Source organism: Lutra lutra, chromosome 15 (genome assembly GCF_902655055.1).
Source record: "Lutra lutra chromosome 15, mLutLut1.2, whole genome shotgun sequence".
Lineage (NCBI taxonomy): Eukaryota > Metazoa > Chordata > Mammalia > Carnivora > Mustelidae > Lutra > Lutra lutra.
Window position 1 is genome coordinate 1,399,564 of NC_062292.1, and position 18,997 is coordinate 1,418,560.

At 47.4% G+C, this 18,997-nt stretch overlaps 1 protein-coding gene across 4 annotated transcripts in view; it reads right to left on the minus strand.

Moving 5' to 3' along the window:
• The window catches only part of NME7 (NME/NM23 family member 7), a 268,375-nt gene that overhangs the window by 7,590 nt on the left and 241,788 nt on the right, over window positions 1-18,997 (minus strand). The gene's annotated exons all lie outside the window — the stretch shown is intronic.

The window sequence follows — 18,997 nt, forward strand, 5'->3', positions numbered from 1 at the left end:
CCGAGGCCCGCGTCCCGTGCGGGGCGGCAGAGCGGACCCAGAGCGGACCCAGGGCAGCGGCTCTTCCGGCTCCCGCCCCGCGAGCCCGCCGAGCTGCTCGTCTGGTTTACTCTGGAAAAGCATCCCCGGAGACCGCGCCACGGCAGGTCAGCCCCGGAGGAGCTGGGATTCCCTTTAACGAGGGCAGAGCCAGCACCGGGGGCTGTGGAAGCGGCGCCACAGTTCGCCGCTGCGGTCCGGGCAGCCGCGTTCGCGGGGAGACCCCGCGGCCGCCCAGCAGAGCCCGCGCCGCACCCACGCGCCTAGAAACAGGTGTCGCTCCCGCAGGAGAAGACGTTTCTCTTGCTCCAGCAACTCATTTTCTAGGGTGTCTGCCCGGCTGAAAGCTGGCGACTTTATAGAACAAGAAGAGAGAGGTCTTTAGGTCTGGGAACACGGGCTGGGGAGGTATTTTGCTGTTTTTAGGCTAAGGTCACGGCCTTAGTCACACTCAATCCGGTGCCCTCACGCGTCCTGTCTGAGCCCCCGTGCGCGTGGGCGTGCACGCAGTCACCTCAAGATTCCGCCCAAATCTTGCCTCCCCCGAGCCAGTCCCCACCCGCGAACCGTACGGTGACATCCCCGCCGGGTGACTGGGCTGGGGGTTGTATTCCCTGACTCGGTAGGTGTTGCTGCCTGCCTGCCGGGGACAGACCCGTGGGTGACAAGAACGCTCAGACCTGTCCTCCCTCCGCAGCACGCCTTCGTGAACAAAATACACTGCGTGTTCAGGCCGCGACCTCTGTGCACTCGTGCGTTCTGTCTCTTCTCAGCTCACCAGTTTAGTCCATCCCTTATTAGATGACGCACTTTTGGGGTATAGGGACGGTGCCTTCCACGCCCTCACATCCTACAGAGATTTTCACACAAGTTCAAGTACTCAGTTCCTCACACTGAATATAAAGGAAAGAGTTTCTCAAAGGCAGAGCCTTTCAAAGGTAGGCCCAGTCCCACTTGGAACCAAAGGCATTGGAATGATTACTGAGCCGAGGAAAAAGGATTTTCTTTTTTCTTTTTCAATCCATCACATTCCAGGAAGGCAAGTTTTGGCGCAGTGCTAGCCTGTCTTCACCCAGGGTAATCTGCCTTTCAGGGACAGGGATATAGGCCTTGGGCCCAGAACCTGTGGCAAGCATTACTACCTAGCTAGATTTAATAACCTTTGTCTTTACTGTATTTATTTTATTACCCTCAATTAAGGACAAGTAATACTAGTTTTGCAATTATGGGAGTAAAACAAATTTGCTCAAGTATAACAGTGAATGGGTTTTAAGCAAAATAGTACTCAGGTGGTACTTGGATACGGTAAAACTCACGGAAGGGAAACACAGCCAGCAAGAATCTAGGAACAGGGACGCCTGGGTGGCTCAGTTGGTTAAGCAGCTGCCTTCAGCTCAGGTCATGATCCCAGCGTCCTGGGATCGAGTCCCACATCGGGCTCTCTGCTCATCAGGGAACCTGCTTCTCCCTCTGCCTCTGCCTGCCCTTCTGTCTGCCTGTGCTCGCTCTCTCTCCCTCTTTCTCTCTGACAAAAAAAAAAAAAGAATCTAGGAACATTCTGCCAAAAGTATAGCATTAACAGAAGCCAAGTTTTCCCAGTTCTGTACCTGTTTGGGCAAAATCTAATCTGAACTCTATTTTAGAACAATAGCATATGCCCTGGCGGCTCCCTTATTCCCAGAGGGAGCAGCTCCAGCTCCAAATTAAAAACATCATCAGTAATCAGGGACGAAAATCCAGTTATTGGACTCTTTCAAAGGCCAATGACCGCTCCGCTCCTGGCTCCCTAAAGGGTTCACGCCACTTCCCCGTCACTGTGCGTCTGGCCCTCGGAACCCGCTGAGCTAACTCTGAACTTCAGGGCTGAGGACCTCAGGACTACAGGGGGAGGGAGGAGGGGGACGGGGGGGGACCATCCAAGGACATTTAAGAGCAATTGTGACGAGTGAAGTGCTCTGCGTTTCAGAGTCAACAGGGACGACGCGCGGCTCCCTCATCTCCATGCGGGAGCTCGCAGTGACGGGCGCTGTCGCCGGTCCCCAAGGGCCAGCGGACAGGAAGGAGGGAGGTGCCGTGCCCGCGCCCACCTGTGTGGCAGGAGGGGGTCAGACCAAGGTGGCTGTCCGGCTCCGTCTGGAGTGTGCTGATCTCCCAGACACTGCCGGCCTCGGTCCGCTCTGAGATGTGGTAAGTGTTGTGGGGCGGCGCTGGCTCGCCTGACGACAGTCCTGCTGCTGGACGTCATGCGGTGCATCCCACACTGCGGTAAACCTGCGACACGGCAACCGCGGCTGACTCCACAGAGCCTTCGGGACCCGGGTCTTTGCACGTCGGGCCCCGGCCGCAGGGTGACGAAGGCCACCTTCCCAAGCAGAGGCCTCGTTGCTCCTGCGGGGACGGGGCCACTGCGGGCTGAGTGGGTCCAGCGTACTTGCCGGCCCAGGCCTGACACAGTCACCGGCCGGTCCTTCGCCCCACGTGCTCCAGGAATCAAATACTTGATCCCTGCGAAAGGAGGCCCTTCCGCACCCTACACTTCTAGGGACTTGCAGCCATTAAACTGGGAGGCCCTGGAGCCGCGTGGGGCCGTCCCGGGGAACGGGAGAAGGAGCCGGGCCTTGGGTAAGGGGCAGCGGTTCCACAACGGCCAGGGTGGCAGGGTCGGGTGACTTTGCCTGGAGTAAGGGCACTGATAAGGCTGACCGGCATGCCAGGTTCTACCACAGGGAATGCGACCTGAGAAGCCCGTGCCTGCAGGAGGCTTCGCCTAGAGCCGCCCCTTCTCTCCTGCCATTCGCGGTTTGCCCGGAGCCGCTTCTGCGCCCAGCGCGGACCGAGCCGTATGGACCCCAGGGAGGGGCCGGGCAGGACGCGGTCCCTGCTCTGTAACGTTGTCTTCCCATTCCCGAGTGTCTTAAGTGGCCAGCCCTGTTCTCTTCTCGGTACTCGATTTCCTTCCCCTCCACCTGCGACCGTCCCTGTCACTAACCCACCAAGCGCATCCGTCCAGGAGGGACGTGTGTGCCCCGGTCCTCGGAAATCTCGAATCCCGGGAAGAGGGAAGCCCGCGCACCCCCGTCTAGCCGCTCCCGTGTGCTAAGGTGCAAGTGGAAACAGTACACTGCCGGAGGACACAAGCCACTGACACCCAAAACGGGTTAACGATGAGGGCGAGCCGCGGTTCACGCCCATGAAGGGACAGCGACTCCAGCCGCCTGCAGGACCACGACGCGACTTGCGACGTCAGCCTGAGGTTCGGCTCCCCCACCCCCTCCGAGTTAGGAACAGACGCGCACACGCGCTCAGTCCTCCACAGCGCGGTCTGATGCGTGCACAAGCCTCGCCTCTCGCCACAGCGCCGTGAATCGCCCCCCGCCTGCACACAGATCAGGATCCTGAGGCCAGGGGCCGCCACTCCCGTGGGCAGGGAGCCGGAGCACGCGCTGAGTCCGCAGGACCAGAATCTGAGTCTTTACCTACAATGGGAAGCCTCTTGGCTCTCCATCTCCTCCGGAGCGGACTCTGCATTTGCCCATGACCGTGCATCTCCATGACGGAAAACTCTCTAGCAATGGAATTCAAATAAATATAAATCTTCTAAAATTGCTTCCAGGGGACCATTTTTGCCCTGAATAGTGCGTAACAAAAGTGGGTCTCGAGGCTAGTGATTCTAGTCCTGTCCTGCACTGCCTCCACGGAACTTCTAGAACATGGAGCTGGTCTGAAATCCCTTTGTGCAATTACTACCTATGGCTTTCTATCGGAGTCTACTACAGAGGCCCAGGCTCTTCATGGACAACTGAGTCAGGTGCTTTGGGGGAAGTGCAGCCACGTGTTCTCCAGTGGTTCTTAAGGTTGGCTGGCGTCCAAAATACCTGTGGAGTTATTTTTTTTCCTTTTACGTAGGAGTGCAGGTATGTTTGAATGTTTACAGAATTCATCTCCCCCACTGCCATGGAGTTCAGGCACCAAATCAGAACATTTGCACCGTGGCCACCATACTAGGCAGGTTTTCAGATAAAATCCAGTCAATCTGAATTTGACTGACATATATACTCATTTTCAAATATACCAGCCAGATCAGTAGAAAACTCTCTACTCACTTCAGCCCCCTCTCTCCAGAGATGGGTTTGCAGGTGTGCGACCTGGGCCACTGCACAGGGCCACGTGCTGGAAGGGCCATGCCTGGTTTCATGTTCTTTCCACTGTCTCCCTCTTGAGATTCTTAATAGATTTTTGTTGTTGTTAACTTTTTTTGTTTTTTGGTTTTTTTTTAGATTTTATTTATTAGAGAGAGAGAAAGCACGAGTGAGGTGAGGGGCAGAGGGAGAAGCAGCCTCCCCGCTGAGCAGGGGGCCCAACACAAGCTCAATCCCAGGACTCTGGGATCATGACCTGAGCCGGAGGCAGACATTTAACAGACTGAACCACCCAGATGCTCCCCTTAATAGTTTTTGAACAAGGGGCCCTACATTCCATTCTGAACCCGTTCTGTTTCTAGCCATGGGCTGCTATGCTAGGGCCACTCCTGCATGGTTTTCCTCCTGGCTGAGTGGAAACTGGCAGAAAGGGCTGCTTTGAAAACAAGCAATGGACAGACCTCTGGTGAGAGCGGGTGGGTTGGGGAGGTGCAGGGGAGGCCACGGAAGATGGGATCTGGAAGGCTTGCCTGGAGAGGAAGAGAGGCCAGGACTGCGAGCTGAAGTCCTGGGGCAAGGGTGAGGAGGAGCAGAGGCCACACACAGGAGACTCAACCCTGCCTGAACTACGGCTGGACTCCCTTTCCCTCTTTAGTCTTTCTCTCCACGCCACCACCTATTTTCTGCTCCCCAAACAAAGCCCTGGGAAGTGGGCCCCTGTGGGGAAGGAGGCGGTAGCCGAAGGCTGGGTTCGGGGGGAAGATCCAGCCTTCCGAGAAGAGCAGCTACTTCTGCCTCCTAGGGCAGCCACAGAGCGCAGGAAGACCTTGGGCTCGGAGGTAGTCCTCGGCTCCATTCGCAAGCCTCAAGCCGTGACACGAACTAAGTCGTCAAAGAGTCTCTCCTTCACGCAGCTTTACCTTCTTTCTCCACAGGTGCAGAGGCCATGTTTGAAATGTTTTAAGACAAAATGAAAATTTCCCACTAAGATGGCTGCATATTTCAGGAATTCTGTAAACCTAGTGTGCTCAGAGCTCTCTTTTAAAGCCCACGTGATTTTCTTACTGCCTGTTGGCCACTAAGGAGAACAAGTCTTTCTTTAAAGCGGAATGTAATTCTTCCTTAACCCGTCCTAGAGTAGCACTGACCTTTCTCTTTACTGAAAATATATACCTTTATTTTTCTTTTCTAATATAACTGAAGTCACAAGAGTCCTTTCTAGAAGTTCATTCTAAAATTGGGCTTCATGACTCATTATCTGGCCTCTTCTGCCTTGAAGGTGGTTTTGGTTGTAGCTAGTCACTCCTCAACCCCTCAAAAACTCTAAAAATATGAACAGAAGTTTGTCACTTCTTTTCCCTTTTCCTCCCTACTTCCAATGATTAAAAAAGTACACTCTGAGAGCTACCATAAAGGAGTATTAGCTATGGATAGCTGTTCAATATTTACATTGTAAATTTCCCTTTTTCTTCCAAAAAACGGAGTCCTTGTGACATGTGCTTTAACAGTTTATCATGTGTAATCCTTACAACTGACTTTACACACTAGAAATTAGTCTCCTTTTCGGGTTGGATGAGCTGGAGTGTCAGCATTTAGAGCTAACTCTTTGCGTGAGGGCACATAGCTCTGTCTAGTGCCCAGGGCTCTGCCTGGGCTGGGTAAGGCTCCCACGAGGGGTGGAGCCTGCTTGTTAGAGTCTGAACCCTGGCCTTGCCATTTCTAGGCTGGATGACCTTGAGGAAGTCACATCACAACTGTTTCTCAGATTTCATATCTATAATCTAATAATACTTATTACACAGGTTTGTTGTGAAAATACAAATCAAAATCACAGTGAGATCCCACCTCACACCAGTCAGAATGGCTAAAATTAACAAGTCAGGAAATGACAGATACTGGTGAGGATGCGGAGAAAGGGGAACCCTCCTACACTGTTGGTGGGAATGCAAGCTGGTGCAGCCACTCTGGAAAACAGCATGGAGGTTCCTCAAAAAGTTGAAAATAGAGCTACCCTATGACCCAGAAATCACAGTACTGGGTATTTACCATAAAGATACAAACGTAGTGATCCGAAGGGGCACGTGCACCCGAATGTTTAGAGCAGCAATGTCCACAATAGCCAAACTATGGAAAGAACCTAGATGTCCATCAACAGACGAATGGATAAAGAAGATGTGGTATATATACACAATGGAATACTATGCAGCCATCAAAAGAAATGAAATCTTGCCATTTGCGACGACGTGGATGGAACTAGAGGGTATCATGCTTAGCGAAATAAGTCAATCGGAGAAAGATATTTATTATATGATCTCTCTGATATGAGGAATTTGAGACAGGGCAGGGGGTTGTGGGGGGCAGGGAGGGAAAAAAATGAAACAAGATGGGACCATAAGAGGACAACCATAACAAGAGACAAACCATAAGAGACTCTTAATCTCAGGAAACAAACTGAGGGTTGCTGGGGGGTGGGGGGCAGGGAGAGGGTGGTTGGGTGATGGACATTGGGGAGGGCGTGTGCTGTGGTGAGTGCTGTGAAGTGTGTAAACCTGGCAATTCACAGACCTGTACCCCTGGGGCTAATAATACATTATACGTTAATTTTTAAAAAATAAGGAAAGCCTCACAGCGCTAGCACACAGTAAGAACTCCATAGCAAATATCATTATTCCTGTTTCTCCAATGCTCGCCATGCAGTGGCCTATCCTGCTGTGCGGCGAGGAAACCATGGGTTTCTGAGCAAGCGCACCATTCCGTGAGAGCCAAACTGCTCAGACCACTCCTGCCCACCAGAGGAGAACCTACATAATTAATCAGGTCATGAATGACAAAAGCAGATGGAAGATCTTTGCAGACAAGGACAGTAAAGACACATGAGAACCAAATGCAACGTTATCCTTAATTGGATCCAGACCAGAAACTTTTTTTTCTTTTGCTGCAAAAGACATTGATGGGTGAAACTGGTGAGATTTTCATGCCTGTACATAGATAGTAGCACTGTCTTAATTTCTTGGGTCTCGTCATCGTTCTGCAGTGATGGAGTACAGATCACTGTTATAGATTTGTAGGAGATAGACACCGAAGTGTTGAGAAATAGAAGGGATTTCTGTCCATCATTTATGGGCAAACATAGTTTCATGATATGAAGAGGCCCACAGGTGGGGCACCTGGGTGGCTCAGTGGGTTAATAAGCCTCTGCCTTCGGCTCAGGTCATGGTCTCAGGGTCCCAGGATTGAGCCCCGCATCGGGCTCTCTGCTCAGCGGGAAGCCTGCTTCTCCCTCTCTCTCTGCCTGCCTCTCTGCCTACTTGTGATCTCTGTCAGATAAATAAATAAAATCTTAAAAAAAAAAAAAAAGAGGCCCACAGGTACACAAGGTGAGAGAGAGAAGAGGGGACGATCATTATCTTGGGACACAGGGAAACGCTAAGCTTTGGGGAATGCGGGTGAAGAGTGAGAGTAGCTGAATCTGGACTTGGAACAAACCGAGCTTGGTTCTAGCTACCATGTCCTAGTGCCCTAGACAAGTATTGTTGAACTCTGTGAGCCCGTTTCCTAGTAGAAAAGTGGGGAGAAGAAAACCTACATCATTGGGATGAACGCGTACGGAAGGCCGAGCTGCAGCACTCGCATCCGTCAGCTTTCATAGGGCGGCCCGGGCTGGGCTCCGCGGGAAGCCGGGGAGCAGCTCAGAGCTGGGCCACCTCCGCCAGAGCACCAGGCAAGCGGGGGGGGAGCTCTCAGTGAACTTGACACGTCACTTTCGAAATTCATGTTTGCTGACTCCCCACAGAAGAGGCTTTTGACAGAGAAAAGATCCCATTCTCAATTTTTGTTTAAAAAAAAAAAAAAAAGCCTTCAGATAAGGAAAGAAACGTAAACATGATGATGCCTTCTTGAGATGAGTGATGTTTGTCTGCCTGCATGTCAGAAGCACCCTTTGGAGCTTCAGAAATAACTACACGCTTGGACCCTATCTTAGGAGAGTCGCCGTGTCTGGTCTTGGGAAGTCCCTGAACGTTCCCATTTTCACGCAGCTCCCGGGCACTTCTCAGGTTCACTAGGGTTGCAAACGGCCGTCTTAGGCAGAGGTCGTGAAAGTAGGTGCCCTAGAAACCAGGGCTGGAACCAAGCCCATCTGAGGCTGTCCTAAGTGACCTGAAGGAGAGGCGGAAACCTCCCAGTAACCTGGGCTTTCGCTGGTGTGGGCAGTACACCACAGGCCCCCGGCATGGACGGGGTGGGCCGAGGAGATGGGCAATGGGCCTCACACCGCGAAATTGGGAACGTGGGCAAAATGCAGGCTGTCAACTTCACCAGGGTTGCTTGCGTGTTCACAAGAAAGAAGTCAAGCAGGCTCACCGAATGAGTTCTAGAAACAATATCGTCAGGTATGTTCTCTCGGTTCCCTACGGACTTGGGCCTACGGGGCAGTCGTCGTCTGGGCTGCCGTCACTGTGGACGGACCTCACGTGGATACTGGAAATGAAACCAAGGAATTACGGAACCTTTTCAAAAACACCACGGGGTATTTGCTTCTTGGGAAGTTCTTGCTGCTATACTTCCTACATATTTCCGTTAGGAAAGCTCCAAGATGAAAATCACAGAATTAGAAGCTAGCAACTAAACTTACTTAGAAGACAGGACATTGCTTTGATAAAGACAAGTAAGAAAAGTAAAAACTGCTCTCAGATCAGATCAAAGCTGAGAGACTGTATAATCAGAATTTGTTAGATAATGAGGGGAACAGTAGGAGTGGACTTTTTCACTTAAATCTGGAAAGAAACTGAAAGAGCAAATGTTGAGCTAATTTAAGTTTAAGGAAAAGAATGACTTCCTTCTACCCAAAGACTTGAAGGTTCAAATGTTTAGAGTTATGTTTTCATAATCTCTTTGAAGGGCAAGGTGGAGATGTTGGAAGAAATATTCTTAAACCTTGATAGCAGTGTTACAAGAGGCAATTGCCGTATTTTTCTATAAACATTTTTGACTGTTACTAGCAAAAAATTATCCTGGGTTAAGTACATTTGCGTGAAATTTTAAGCTTCTTATTACGTAAAGAGTCTGTCGCACAGTCCCCGGAGAACGGGAGCTGGGACAACGGCTGAGTGTAGGTGGCCAGTGCTCCTGCGGGGGATACGGGGGCAGAAGGGGACGAGATGCGTTGCCCGCAAACTCTAGGAAGACAGGGAGGCTCCTGGGCTCCATCCGCCACCACTGTCACGCGGCTTCCCTGAGTACCAGTCATTCCCCAGTCCACACCTCGGTGGGCTCCCTGTTCCCCACAGTGCGACCTCCCATCTCAGGGTCGGCTTGGCTTTCATAAAGCCCAACAACACACTCACTAAATGCAAGATTCTGGCTGCGGTCATTCTTGGTTTCCACCACTCAAGAGCAGAGAAAGGGCCTCACCACTTTCTTTCACACCCGTAAGTCCTGCAGGGCAAGGAGCGTCCCTCTTCCTTCTTCCTACACTCCCAAGTCGTTCACAGAGACAGTAGGACACTTGCTCTGTGGGGACACCGGCGGTTTTGGTTTCTCTTCTTGTTCACACCCTTCTCACCCACTCCTTATCCAAGCCGGCCACAGAATGACCAAGTGGCTTCCCGCACAGGCTCCACCGTGGCCCTCTGCCAGTCAGGCTGCCAGAACACCCCAAATGCTGACATTCGGGAACGGAACGGAACGGAACGGAGAGGGCCCGCGCCTCGGCCAGCCAGGACCACGGCTGACTGCAGAGGCCCTTCAGAGAGGACTGCAGGAGGTAAGAAGTGATTTGGTGAGAAGTGAGCGGCCAGATTCCTCGTACAAAGGGAAAGTGAACAGAGCTTCCAGAAAGAGCAAGTATGACGGAGCCATGCTTCAGACAAAGGCTCTTCCTATCAAAACTGAATCCTAACTTATTTTCAAACAAGAGTACCTACAAGTCATTTGAGTTTTTGGAATAACACAAAACAGTGAGTTATCTAAAGCCTTATTAGTTTAAAGATTTCATTTAGAACAGTTTGGCTTTTAGTTTACAGTCTTCTGTCGAGGGGTGATCCTCGGCCTCGGGCCCATCTAAAGTCTAGATCATTTCACTCACGTTTCATGCTCTCGTAAACGACTCCGAACAGAACAGTAAAGTCAAAGGCTCAACCGGAACTCAACCAATTAGAATACTGGTTCCTGACTGTTGGCCTACCCCTCTGGTGCTACTTTAAAGATGCATGTAGACATGCCCGAGAGTTATGGATTCTGTCTTTGGAAAACTTACAGGAGAGAAAGACGGTGTTGTTTCAAGATAATATCCATAATGACAGAAAAGACGGCAACACTGAAAATAATGTGGGAGAGACTGATACTCCTTCTTTCTTTCCCCTACATAAGGAGAATTTTGCTTTCATTGGGGGAAGCAAAGTGCAGAGCCTTTATTACACGTGGGTGGAGGGGAGGCCTATGACTAGTTCCAGACCAATGTCGTGTAAGCGAAGTTGCTGGGTAGGACTTCCTGGAAAGCTCACTGAAAGCAGGCACACTCAGCCCGCAGTGTCTTCTGCCCTTTGCCCTCGGGTTGCCTCTGTCTGGAAGGAGTCCAGGATGCTAGGGCAGAGCAGCCGCCTTGGAGCTAAGAGGCCATCACGGCAAAGGGCCAAGACCACTGTCAGGCTGAAGTCCTGAGCTGCGGAACCAAAGCCTGTCACTAAACCTGCCAGCTCCTTGACCTTGCACTGTCTAGCCTATGTCTAGCCCCCAGAACTCTGAGAAACCGATTTCTGGTGGCTACAAGCCACCTGGTCGACGGTGTTGTTCACAGCAGCCTGAATGAGCCAAGACAGCTGCCTTCATAGCTTCCTTTTCAGCAGGAAGAGTCACTCTGTTACACCGGAGACCTTGCTCCTTGTTCACCAGTAAGAAAACTTCTAATTTGTGCTATTTTTGGCATTTCTGTTCCTAGCAGCCAAATTCTTCACAGACACAAGTCACAGGAATGAGCAGGACGGCGACGCGGCAGCCACAGCGCTATTCTAAATGCTTCACACTCACCACCGCCTTTAACCCTCGTGCTTCCCCCGGACCCGGGCCTGCCACCTGCACGGCACAGTCGGGCAGCCGGAGCGCGGGTCCCACAGCTGGCGACGGAGCCGAATCGGGGCGCGAGCTGGGACTCTAACCTCGACCGCACACGCCGCGCTTCCTCGGGCCCCGCCGAGTGCGGAAGTCACGGAGGAGCTCAGCGGAGGTCTGGGGTCCCGCGCGCCGCTCTCCACCGCTGTTCGCCCTCATGCTGAACACGCGTTTCCCACGTGTCCAATAAAGATTCCTAAAACGCACACACAAACTGTTCAAAATGAGTGAAGTCGGAGGGCGCCTGGGGGGCTCAGTCAGTTAAGCATCTGCCTTCGACTCGGGTCATGATCCACGGGTCCTGGGATGGGGCCCAGCCCTTCCCTCAGCAGGGAGCCTGCTTCTCCCTCTCCCCCAACTCATGCTCTATCTCTCTCTCTTTCTCTCAAATTAAAAAATAAATCTTAAAAAAAAAAAAAAAGTGAAGTCCGATCCAATAATTGCAGAAAGAAAACCTTCCCTCCATGAGGATTCCCAACCACCTGTCCTGTTCCTGTCACACTCCTTACACTTCCTCAGCCAGAGCATTTCGGCTGACTTCATCCTCTGTCTGCAAGCACGGGGAGGAGACCAGTGTTCACGGACTTACAATCCTTACCCTTTGCGATGAAATCACCACCAAGGAAGCTAATTAGTGGCGGTGACCATGTGTTTTCTTCAGTGCAGGTACCTAACCCCCCCGGGACCGATGACTCCCCTAACATGGATGGAAATGATCTACCTTCACTGGGACACACTTGGGTTGATTTTGAAAACAAAACGAAACAAAACAAATCATTCTGAAGCTGCCTGTGGTTTCTCGGAGGCCCTCTGCAAGCATGCCATGACCTTTCCAACCGGAGCTGCGCTGTGAATCCATCAGACATAACACAAAAGTACACTTGAGGGAAATTTCAAAATCCTGGCTATTATAGTCAGGTCAACTGAAAATTAACTGAATAGTTTGGAAAATCAGAATCAGAAATTAAGAACTTGAAAGAGCAGAGAACATTCTGTGCAATCCCCTCAAAGACGTTACTTCCCCTTTGTCATGTGCCGTTTCCTAAACGTGAAAAACAGCAGGAGATGCTGCTGTTCAACACTGCTGTGCAGGACTCCAGCTTAGACAGGAAAACCAAACACACCCGTGACAAATCCACACAGAAGCGGGACCCCACCGTCCATCCCTTCCCACCCCCGCTGGATCCTGCCACTGGCGTTTTCTTAACATTGCTCCGGACTCAGAGAACAAAACACAACCTTTACCACCTGCAACTGGCCAACGATTCCAAGTTCGAGCAGAAGCGCTCAGTCCCTTCAGATTCCAAACTCTCACTACTCAAATTTCAAACCATCAACTGAACGCTTCATCTTCTGTCCTGTTTCTGGGTCTGTAGACATTCAATTCCTTCTGCCCACAGTGCTCTCCATGGACCCTCTGCCTCATGGTCCTCATGGACCCACTACCCCCACTTTTGTACTTTGTGACCTTAGAATCTTTAAGCCACTAACCAGCCAACAGAAAAACTCTCGTGGAACTTAAGAAACTGGTAGGAACTTAGAAACTAGTAGGTCACACTTACCATCTAAATCAAGGGTCTGAGCTTAGCAGGTACAAGGTTCATCTGAGGACACATAACACCAAAAAGGAAAGATGATTTCTATGCCAAAGGCAGAAAGAGAAAACTCTGTCTTTTGGGACCCTTGTTCTGTTGAAAGCTTTAAAACATCTTATGTATAAAAGGGAAAAGGCTTTGCTATATCAAGCTGTTTCTTTCACTCTTGTAAATGACATCGGTGATGTCAACATTGAATGAGAGCTATTCAGAATCTGGCACTGTTAATTCATGTGAGAATGCCAGTTCCGCTGAGTAAAGACTAATATCTAATATCCGGAGATACTGGAGTTACATTTAACATAAAGTGCAAATATTGCATTGAAGTGGGTTTGGGATAAAAATGTCAATTATATGCAAAAATTAAATACCACCTTCTTGAATCATTCATCTTGGCATCATGGAAAATTTTTCAGCCTTCTCCAACAAGAGTGTCAGATCTTGGGAGCAGTAATTCATAAACGGCCGGATTTCACAGTGCATCAGAGTGACTAAAACACTCTGGATCAATGTTTCACTTATTTACATTGTTGGGTCAAAACTCCACTAAAGTGGAGTTGAATGACTTGTGTTGGTGACATCTTTGAGTTATGTTTACCGCTTGGCATTCTGGATGCCCCCAAGTTGTTGACACACACAACACACTGGGGAGACAGGACTTGTGGGTACCAAACAGGTACCCCAAGTCTTCAAAACCTACCAAAGGAAGTTTAGTAAAATAGGCGGCCATGGTGATTATATTAAAAAATCGAGCTTTTTCTCTTGAATGAATGAATGGTCTTGGCACCAAGGAAAGATCTTACTGAATCTCTGATCCTGGGAATTCTAAATTAATCTCTTGCAGTGAATGGGGACATTATATTGAAACCTTAAATTATGGGAGATTATGAGAATGACACTTTTTAATTAACAAAACCAAGCTATAGAAATCTAGGCTTTCAATATCACCTCTTTTACTTCCTTTTAAAATGGAAGTCCTTCAGATCGTATAGAAACTTTATCTCTGGTTTAACATTTAGTGCTAAATATGAGTCCAAGGCTTAAGGACTCTGAAACTAAGATTAAATATGCATTTTTAAAAATTAGACTTGATGTCTGTTACAGTCATAAAATCTTGGAGGAGGAGCTAGTAATTTTATGTCATTTTATACCTTTAACTCATCTGAAGTTTCTCTTATTCGTGGGTTTGTAGTTAGAGGTAGAGGGAATTTTCTGAGGCCTTCAGTGACACCATGGCTCTGCCGTGCTTCTACCTTGGAAATTAATACTCAAAATAATTGATAAAAAATATTGATCTCTTCTTCTGCCATTACTCCCTATTATTTTTGTCTAGACTTATTGATTTAAACATGAAGTGACACTTTTAAGTTGGGGTAACATGAATCTAGTCTTTGACTCTATTGGGGGGAAATGTCCCAGGAGGCCAGCGTGATAACTCCTGCACGGCTAAAATACCATCTGCTTGGGGGCGCCTGGGGGGCTCAGAGGGTTAAGCCTCTGCCTTCGGCTCAGGTCATGATCCCGGGATCCTGGGATCGAGCCCTGCATCGGGCTCCATGCTCAGCAGGGAGCCTGCTTCCCCCTCTTTCCCTGCCTGCCTCTCTGCCTACTTGTGATCTCCATCCGTCAAATAAAAAAATAAAATTCTTTTAAAAAAATAAAATGAATAAAATACCATCTACTTGAATGAGGAAAACGAATATGTATTCACCTCAGTGGAATGTAAAAAAAGCCATAAAAATCTCTGGCTGTAAAATGTTGATCATTTGAGGGGCGTCTGGGTGGCTCAGTGGGTTAAAGCCGCTGCCTTCGGCTCAGGTCATGATCCCAGGGTCCTGGGATCGAGCCCCACATTGGGCTCTGCTCAGCGGGGAGCCTGCTTCCTCCTCTCTCTCTCTCTCTCTGCCTGCCTCTCTGCCTGCTTGTGATCTCCATCTGTCAAATAAATAAATAAAATCTTTTAAAAAAAAAATGTTGATCATTTGATTTGCTATTGTCGCCCCGGGAATAGTGAAAATCCCTGTCACTTTGAAATGGAAAAAAAAGAATCTTCACTTCATTTCCTTTTAACTTATAAATCTATTATTTCTAGCTTTCTTTTAAAAAATTGCATCCTTAAATTTTTTTTTTAAATAAAAACTATATCCTTGTTTGGATAATAGTGGAAAACTGTGGGCTAAAAATGAAAATTTCTTAACCTAGATTCTCATTTAAAATATTGCTGACCTGGAATTATAATGTTGGTATCAATGCCTACTGACATTTTATGGTATAGCCATTAAGCAAGGATGCTAATTTCTATAATCTATTACCTGATTCCCATTATTGTGCCATTAAATGCCTCTAGGGTTTTAGTACTGAGATGTTCCAGGAACTTACTCAGATGTGGTACATAAAGAAGTTTGGCTTATAAAGAAAATCTTTGTTTTCATTAAATTCCTAATCAGTAGATAAGCTGCATTAGTCCAGAAATGGACTCACAGAATTCTTGGTGGTGCTTCTGAGATCACAGCCAAGACCGAATTATTGGAACAAAGGTGGCTCTGCTGGAAGTGGCGAGGTTAGAGGGCTTGACTATCAGGAAAATGCTAAACAAATCCATTCTGTGAAAACTCTCCCTCTTCTTGCTGGAAATATATTCGTAATTTCTATTGTGCTTCCTATGGTTGTCAGCAACCAGATGGTACCTTTTTTTTTTTTTTTTTTTTTGGATAAAGGAGATCCTGGATGAAGAACATTCCCTCCACAAAGGTTTTCAATTTTTTCATAATCCTTTGCTCTCTAGAGAGGCCAGTGTTGTAGTTACCGCATCACTGAACAGAGAAAACTATCTGCCTAAGTAGACTTCGAAGCAGATGATAAAAGCATGCACGGCCGCATGCTGTACAAAACCACCCCTTCTGGTTGTGCAATTCCAAACTCCAAGCCCCCAGATTGAAGGGTCTCTCTCTTCTAGCACTTTCTTACTTAAACTCATCTTCCCACCTGTTCCCTAAAACATGGACCCTTTCACTCCAGCCCAAAAGGTGTATTCATGTTTCTTTCAACATGTACATTTATTTCCCCATGTCTTTATTTAAAATATTCCTTCTTTGTAAAACACTCACCTTTTCTTACTTTAATTTCTAGCCAAGTCTCACCTTCATATAAGACTCTCCCTAAATGTTGTGGCCCCTCAACAACTTTTCTATCCTGATCTCCTTTTGTACTTACACAGAAATGTATCAGAATATATTTTAAGAATTGAGAGCATGATATAACTAGTATTATGAAATACTGTTTCAAGTACTGTCTTGTTCTTGTCTCTTACATTCTCGGACCCCTAGCTCAGTGTGCATTTGTCAGTAATAACAATGGAAGGAATTTCAGGAAGTGAACACTCAGGCCTGCGTTTGTCAAGAAGGCTTAAACAGTACAGTTCAATCTATGGAGAAAAGTTTAACAGGAAACTTTAAACTTTTAACTTAGAAAAGTAGAAAAAGAAGAGCAAATTATATCCCAATTAAATGGAAGAAAAATAGTAAAAATGAGAGCAGAAATTAATTTAAAACAGGCAATCAAAAGGAAAAAAATTCTACGAACCCAAAAGCCAGTTCTTTGAAAAGATCAATAAAATCACTAAGCCTTTAGGCAGGCAAGGCAGGAAAAGAGAACAAAAATTACTAATATCAGAAATGACAGAGGGGATGTCACTGGAGACCCCAGGTAAACTAAAGGGGATAACAGAGAAATATTATGAAAAACTCCATGCCCACAGATCTGACAACCTAGATGACACGGACCAACTCCTTGAAAGACAGAATCTGCCAAAACTCACACAAGAAAGAAAACAGATGACCTGAATAGGCTGATATTAACAACATTGAATGAACAATGTATAACCTTCTAAAACAAAATTGGTGTCAGGCCCAGATACATGAATTCTACTAAACACTGATGGATTTTACCAAACAATTTTCTATAGCCTCTTTCAGAAGACAGAAGCAGAGGCCGTACTTCTCAACTCATCATTCTATGAAGTCACATTACTCTTTAAACCAAAACCAGGGAGAATCACAAGAAGACTACATAGTAGTATCTTCATGAACATAGGTCAATACCCTCAAAATACCAGCAAAAGGAACCTCACAATAAGTGGAAAGATTTACACAACCAAGTGAGATTTACCTCAGGTACATAACACTTGCTCAACATTTGCAAATCAATTAATGAAATCCTTACATCAACAGGTTAAAAAAGAAAAATCACATGTTTATATCAATAGATGCAAAAAAAAGCATTTGATAAAATCTCACACACATTCATGATAAAAACTCTTAGCGAACTGGGAACTAGAGGGGAACTTCCTCAACTTAATAAAGACTATCTAGGGGCGCCTGGTCAGTAGAGCATGCAACTGTTGATCTTAGGGGCCATGAGTTCAAGCCCCACTTGGGTGTAGAGTTTAGTTAAAAAAATATATATGTACCTACCCAAACCCCCTACATTTAACATCATACTTAATGGTGAGAAACTCCATTAAGATCAGGAAAAAGGCAAGGATATCTTCTCTCACCAGTGCTTTTCAACATCGCACTAGAATTCCCAGTTAATGTAATCGACAAGAAAAGGAAATAAAAGGCATACAGATTAGGAAGAAAGACAGAACTGGCTCTGTTTGCAAATGACGTCGTCCTCTCCACAGCAAACTTGAGAGAACTGACCAAAGATCTTCTGGTGCTCACGAGAGGTTATAGCACGGTCGCTGGTCATCCCGAAGCTACAAAAGTCCCCAGCAGTCACCAGCAATAAACAAGGTGAATTTGAAATAAAAAATATAATACACTTATACGATGCCCAAAAGATGAAATACTTCGGTGTAAATCGAACAAGGTATGTCGACCATCTACACGAGGACATCTACAGAAGTCTGACAAAAGAAATCGAAGACGTCATTTCTTGAAAGAAGACTGTATAGAAGGCACATGCCAACCGTGAAGCTACGCCTGCCAGTGCGGTACTGATAGAAGGACAGATAGATGCAGCACAGTAGAGCCCAGAAATTGAGCCACATAAATACAGTCAACTGATCCTTGACAAGGGAGCAAAGGAAACACAAGGGTGCAATTAGTCTTTTTAACTGGTGTGTATGTCATCAAAGAAGATATGTGAGAGAAGGCATCTACGCATATGAAGAGACGCTCCGCGTCCTATTTTGTGGATATCAACAATCTAAAAAGTGATTCTACAGTTTATATTAAGAGGCAAAAGACCTAAAAGAGCCAACACAGCATCTAAGGGGAAGGACAAAGTTGGGAGAATGGACGCTACCTGATTCCTAGGTCTATAAAGCTACGGTAACCAAGACAGTGTGTACTGATGAAATAACAGACAGATCAATGGAACAAAACATGAGCCCAGATGCAGGCCTACATAAATACCAACGCTTCTTTAACAAGGAAACAGACGCAGTGCCGTGGGGCCAAGACAGTCTTTTCAAATAATGGTACCAGAATTGGACACCCCCGTGCAAAAAAAACGAATCTAGACACACATATTACACCCTTCACAAAAGTTGACTCAAAATGGAGTGCAGACCTAAATGCAAAACACAAAACTACAAAAACTCTAGAAAATACTATAGGAGAAAACCTAGATGACCTTAGGTATGGTGATGACTTTTTAGATACAACAGCAAAGGCATGATCCATGAAAGGAAGAACTGTTCAGCTGGACGACTTCTGCTCTGGGATGACATTGCCAAAAGAACGAGAGGACAAGCCAGAGACTGGGAGAAAATATTTGTGAAAGACATGTGACAAAGGACTGTTATCCAAAATATACAAAGAACTTTTAAAATTCAAGAAAAACAACCCATTTAAAAAATGGGCCAAAGAGGGGTGCCTGGGTGGCTCAGTGGGTTAAAGCCTCTGCCTTCGGCTCAGGTCATGATCTCAGGGTCCTGGGATCGAGCCCTGCATCGGGCTCTCTGCTCAGCAGGGAGCCTGCTTCCTCCTCTCTCTGCCTGCCTCTCTGCCTACTTGTGATCTCTGTCAAATAAATAAATAAAATCTTTAAAAAAAAAATGAGCCAAAGACCTTAGAAGCCTCACCAAGAAAGATATACAGATGGCAAGTA